Source organism: Diuraphis noxia, unplaced genomic scaffold (genome assembly GCF_037042655.1).
Source record: "Diuraphis noxia isolate RWA-SAM2 unplaced genomic scaffold, SU_Dnox_SAM2 contig0004, whole genome shotgun sequence".
NCBI lineage: Eukaryota > Metazoa > Arthropoda > Insecta > Hemiptera > Aphididae > Diuraphis > Diuraphis noxia.
The window spans coordinates 5,623,752-5,629,751 of record NW_028301714.1 but is presented as its reverse complement, the minus strand read 5'-3'; the positions used below and the strand labels follow the sequence as shown (position 1 = coordinate 5,629,751).

Sequence of the window (6,000 nt, the reverse complement as noted above, 5' to 3'; positions counted from 1 at the left end):
TATTATTTTATTAATAATATGGTCGAGCTACAATACATGTTCGAGTTGAAAGCAAAATAATAATAAAAAGTGGATAGGTGTATTATTAAATAAAGGTTTAATTTAAATATAAATAGGTTTGTATTATAAGTAGATATGTCGAACTTGACGGTGTGGAGGTGGTGGTTGAGCATTTCACGTTATTTTTTCTTTCGGTTTTTGGATCCAATTTTTCGCGTCTGTTGCGCTCACGCTCTTCCGCCGCCGTCCCACCATCCAACCATCCTCACCACGGAACACCGCAGACGTCGTCGACTCGTCGTGGAGTCGATGGTGGTGAGAGTTCGGTGTGCGGGTGGGTAGAAGAAGTCGCCATCGTTGCAGGCGCTGGCCACGAAGAATTGGTAGGTGGCCATGGGTTGTGCAGGGACCGCATACCGCGGAGTTACGCAGCGGTGCTTGGGTAGGAGGTAACGGACGGGTGACGGGGTGGCCGAGCGGCTGTCGGGCGCACGCGTACGAACTGCTCGCGCATGTCGCCGCCGCCGGCACCGCAACGCAAGGGCCCAGCGCCGTAGCGCACACATGACCGGCGTCCGCGCGCACACAAGTATATCGCGGCGCTGTCGTTATCGGCCGGTATAGGAGGAGGTACCAGAGTCGTACTTACGTAGGTTACCGCAGTCGTGTAGTCGCGCACCACCGCGTTCGTCGCTGTCGCCGTACCGCTCATACCGCGGTCGCAGTCGCAGTCGTCGCAGTCGCCGTCGCGGTCGTCCGGAAGTCCGTGCGAAATCGCTAGTGACCGTGCGAGGTTTTTTTTTCTCGCGCTGCGCCGCGTGTCCACACGGAAATAATTTTATTATTACGCATAAATAAATTACGCGACCAGTGACCATATCTTAATATCGTCGTTGTTGTTAAAATAATATTTTAATTATCCCTGTGCGTTTCTTCGATCGTTCGCGCGGGTTCGTTTCGTCATTTCCTACGGCCCCGTCGTTTTAGTGATCTATAGCAAAGAGCTCTGATCGACATCGCACCAAGAACGCGCAAATATACAATTGCATTGCAGTCGATCTCCTCTCACCTGTTCCGGTGGATACCGGAAAAACCAGCAGACCCGTAACAGGGTTAAGCTAAACCGGTAAGTGTCTATCTATAACGACTATGTCTACGTAATGTTTACGGTAATAACGTTTTAAAGCGGAAATGGTCCATTACCGCCGTGTGGTGCTGTAAACTATAATAATATGATTCATGTAAAGGATTTTATTTTTATTTTCTAAATTACATTAAATCGATTAGATAGAACCGAATTATCGACCCATCGATAACAACATTTAATAACCAATTCTCGTGTACGTGCATAAAAACCCTTTTCGGCGATTGATTGGTATTTACGGTAAGCTTGTGGCACACCAGTGTGCTAATATTTCCTTACCACATGTTAAACCATGTTACCGTGTCGTTGGATCTATAGTTCCGTGTACATAATCGGATATGTTTAAAATCATAATATAGTATATAACCATATTATAATAATAATGATAATAATCCCGAACCAGTATCAGTTTTAATCAATATGAAATGACGTGCATTTTAAGCTAACTTGAATATTCATCATACACAGCACGCGTAAACATGGACGTGCATAATAGGAACGCACCTTAATATATTTTCAACTACTTAGTATATATTATGTTAACTTCAGGTTAATCAGTAATCACTAACCACGTGATTTATGTGAAACACTATAGCAGTAGAGAAACTCCACTTTAATGCCGAGCTTACATGGTGTCGAGTTGAATATTTTGCAAATTTAAATACGAAAACAAAAAAATGCGGGCAACACATTATCTACTAGTTCAATTTATTCAACTTTACAAGACATGATAATAATAATAGTTTGCCATTATACCATTTACCACAATATTATAGTGGTCAATGGGCTAGGTTAGGTTATGGTGACAATATTTTCGAAACAAACTTGGTTGAAAACATTAAGTCAGACAGATAGCCATGCACTTCGTGACTTTTATAACTATAACTTGTGTTATACGGTGTCGTTTATAAAAAAATAATATTAATGCTTATGTAGCTAGTAACTTAAGCGTGCAATTATGAATCTGTGATATTATAATATAATATCAAAACAACAAAATATATTATTGAGGAATAAATTAGGGTATAATGCCATTATTACAAACATTCTAAAAAATAAAAATGATTTTGGGTGGTACACAAATCGTTTCAATAGTCATTTAAGTAGATTTCAATGAGATGACGGCGAGAAACTTTCGATGGAGAGACTTGATTAGGTAAACTAAAATATGTAAACGATGTATACGAATTGAGCCCTGATAAAACCTATATTGGAACGAATTGAGTCCTAAGTCTTTTTAAGTGTATTTATACTACATATTATTTGAGCCTTGAAAAATTAAAAAGAAGAAAATATTTATTAAGTCTATGTTTGAATATTTAGGACTAAGTAAATTTCTGGTTAAACCTTAGACTTTGTAAAGAGAATTCGACAGGTATTTGGTTAAGAATATTCGTTTTTTTTTTTTTTTTTGTAAATATTAGATGAATTTAATAAATATCTATCTTTAATACACTGAATATAATATTACAAAATCGTTTAAAATAATAAATAAATTAAATATCTTGTAAAAATGTAGTGATAATTTTTCTTGTATTCAAATCTTGATATTTATTTTGTTTAAAAACCATTCAAATTGTTTTCTTTAATTCTGTTATATTTTTTGTGATTAGGTTTAGTTAATATACCAATTCAGTAATCAAAAGTCTTAGTAGGTATTCCTACTATTTCAATTACAACTATAGATATGAACATTATGACTAAACAAAAATACTTACAAAGTCAATTGATAGATTTTACTTTTCCCAAGACATGTTGATTCAATTAATATATTTTTCGTTTCTCTATGATTTCGGAATAATTTTTTTCTTTTATACTGGGACTCAATAATTTGTATATTATTCTTTCTTCATTCAGATGTTGCCGTATTGGACATCACATTTAGTACCTACACACTGGTATATTGTATACACATTCATGTTGGGTTATTTAATGTTAACTGGATAATTTCTCGTGAAATATAACATACCTAAACCAACGTTTAAGATCAGATACTGATAATCGTAGAACAAAATAAAATGAAACGTACATGTTTAACATACATGTTAAAAAAAATACATATATTTAAAAATGTCTCGAGTTTCTTACGATATTGACTAGATCGCGATAAAATAATCACCCTGTATGTACATTATTTAGTATTCGTATGTTAGAGTGTGTTTATGATATTTATATATACGTATATAGGCACGATCGACCGACGGCGAAAACTTTTCCTTCCGCCACGCAAGAAGCCCCTATGTGCTCCGCGGGGGCGACACTCGACGTGAAAGTGCATATATTATTATAATGTACGTTTCAAAGAAGACCCATGGAAACGCCGCCACGGCCGCCGACTTTTTCATGATATTTTGTCTGCGACGATTTCAGTACATCATTGCTCATTGTCAATATATTATTGCTATTACTATTGTTATTTTTGAGTTGATATATAAAACTTTCCGATACCTATCCTTCCTGTTACTCTGGAAAAAAATGTTTTTGATTGATCCGTTTGAATTGGACGTTCGTTGCACTCAATATATTATCACGTCGTTCCTCAACAGATTTAATAGTTTACTCATATATGGAACGTAATATATGCAAATATTAATATTATATTATAAATACAATATTATTTTAAAGTAGAAGTAACTAAAACGCGGTAATAGATTTTAATACATTATTCATTTAAACGGCGTCCCATTTTCAATATACACTCGTTATGATTTTTAGCTTTTGTGACGGTTGTTTAAATACAATAATATTTTATAAACGCTTATATATTTATAAATTATAGATTCAGTATAAAAATCCACTTAAGCAAAGACGCGTATTTATAATTTATAAATTAACTAGAATGCATTACTAATTTTTTGTTTGATAAAAACGATATTTTATCAAAAATAGAGTGGGACGATTTGTTTTATTATTTTTTTTGTGTGTTAATTTAACTAAGTAAACGAAAGTCGGGAAGTCGGGTCATTTTTTTAGTGTAACAATAAACTCAACAGTTTACTTTAGTCGCACTTTTGTCAACGGTTAAAAAAAAAAGAACTAATTGTTTTTTCAGACCCTCGATATACTGAGCAGTTGTTTTTAATGCAGACTAAACTCGTACATATTATTATGTATAATTTTACACGTGCGTGTCACACTTATAATATTTATTAAACTCGGTGATTTCTCTCCACAATGAAAATAAAATGTTACTAGGCTCCTTTCAAAAATGTCGGTTTACATTTAATCTTTTACAAAATGCACTTTTTGGTTTTTTTCTAGTTGTATTTTTGTATACAGTCAACTGAAAATAAATACAATCAGAAAATTTCGCTTTTTTTTTTAGTTTTGAAGTTATAATAAAATTCAAGTTAGTCTATGGTTTGTATTATGGCTACGCTAATATTTATAAGTTAGGATAACGATACAATTAAGGATTTTTTCGGGATGGTTTCTGTGTAAGATATAAAATATCATAACAAAGTCATTTTAGCGGAGCAAAGAATGTATTGACTTTACCATGATGTGTTTTGTTTTGTGTCTGTCTGTTATCACGTTTTGGAGCAGTAAAGGTACTTCGATTTTCGACTTCAGTACCTCGTTCGATCAGAAAGTAAATCTAGTTGGTACTTTGGAGGGTCAAAAGTAAAAAATTCTTAATATTTTTCTAAATAATCGGGATAAACAAACTAAAATTTAAGGGAAAAAACGGGAAATTTCACGCACAATTAGTTTTCGACAAAATCAATTTTGGTTTTTGACGAATGTTTATATAAGTATATTCTATCCACCATGCAATTTTAAAAAGTTTTCGACTTAAGTTGAACTATTCATAGGTATTTGCAATTTTCGATAATTATTATTTTTTTTAAAATAAATATCGATAAAAATGTTTTTTTTTTGGGTAGAGAAGCTTGAAATTTTAATACAAGGCTCTTAATATATTGTTACAATAGAAGTTGAAAAAAGAAAGAAATTCATAATCACAATTTTTTTTATAAGCATTCAAATTTGAATTTTGACAAAATACGTAAAAATCACAAAAATTCCCGAATTATTTTAAGCTAGAAATTCATAAAAAAATTTCTTTTTGAATCTAAGATTTGAGAATTTTTAATAATCTATAATATATCCTAACCTGGCCGTCTCCGTTCAGAATCGTTTTTCGTATACAATGATATAATATCATTGGATTCAAATTTAATTCCATCCATTACAGTAACCCACTTGTAACCTACTGTACAGCAGAGCTACATCCATGACTTATCCGTTTTTTTTTTGTGATCGTTAAGAATTGAATTGGACGGATAAGTTGAAAAATAAAAGTAATTTACAAAATACTACTGATAATAGCTATAGACTTCGTTTCTGTTCCATATTATATGAGATACATGAAATAAATCGTTTTCATTATAATAATTGTTAAAATAATTTTTTATGTTTTATATATTATATGTAGTTCTTATGAAACAAAATTTGTCGATCTAAGTGCAATTATTGTTTGTTCATGTCTTATCTTTAAAATGTGTTTTATTATCAACCTTACATTTTCCTCGATTTATACATAATATTATTCTGTAGTTTTTATAAGCAATTGTGAACCAGTGGTAAATAAGTTCCCAGTAAGTATTTTTAACTCTCACACTTTTTATTTTTTTTACGCGTTTGAAAAAAAATAAATATACATTAACTTTATAAAGTCATCTAAAATCGATTTAGATGGCTGTTGTCGTATTGCAATTTAAAAAGTATATTCAATCACGCAATACGTCATTGTTATACAGCATGGTAAATTTTCACCCTGCATTGCATGCAACTTACTGAGCCATTTTACAAAAGTATGACCGAATAACACATATAGTCGATATTAGATGAAA

The 6,000-nt window shown here is 32.7% G+C and overlaps 1 protein-coding gene across 8 annotated transcripts in view; it reads left to right on the top strand.

The window, feature by feature from the left end:
* The first annotated feature begins 616 nt into the window (after positions 1–616).
* eag (potassium voltage-gated channel protein ether a go-go) overlaps positions 617–6,000 on the top strand; it is a 227,024-nt gene continuing 221,640 nt past the window's right edge. For 5 of the 8 annotated variants that reach the window (XM_089227725.1, XM_089227731.1, XM_089227728.1 and 2 more), the window contains exon 1: positions 618–1,126. The gene's annotated coding sequence lies outside the window, so the exon portion shown is untranslated. Of the gene's footprint in view, positions 1,127–6,000 lie in introns of all 8 variants that reach the window. The other 3 variants (XM_089227729.1, XM_089227727.1, XM_089227726.1) reach the window with 2 other exon arrangements.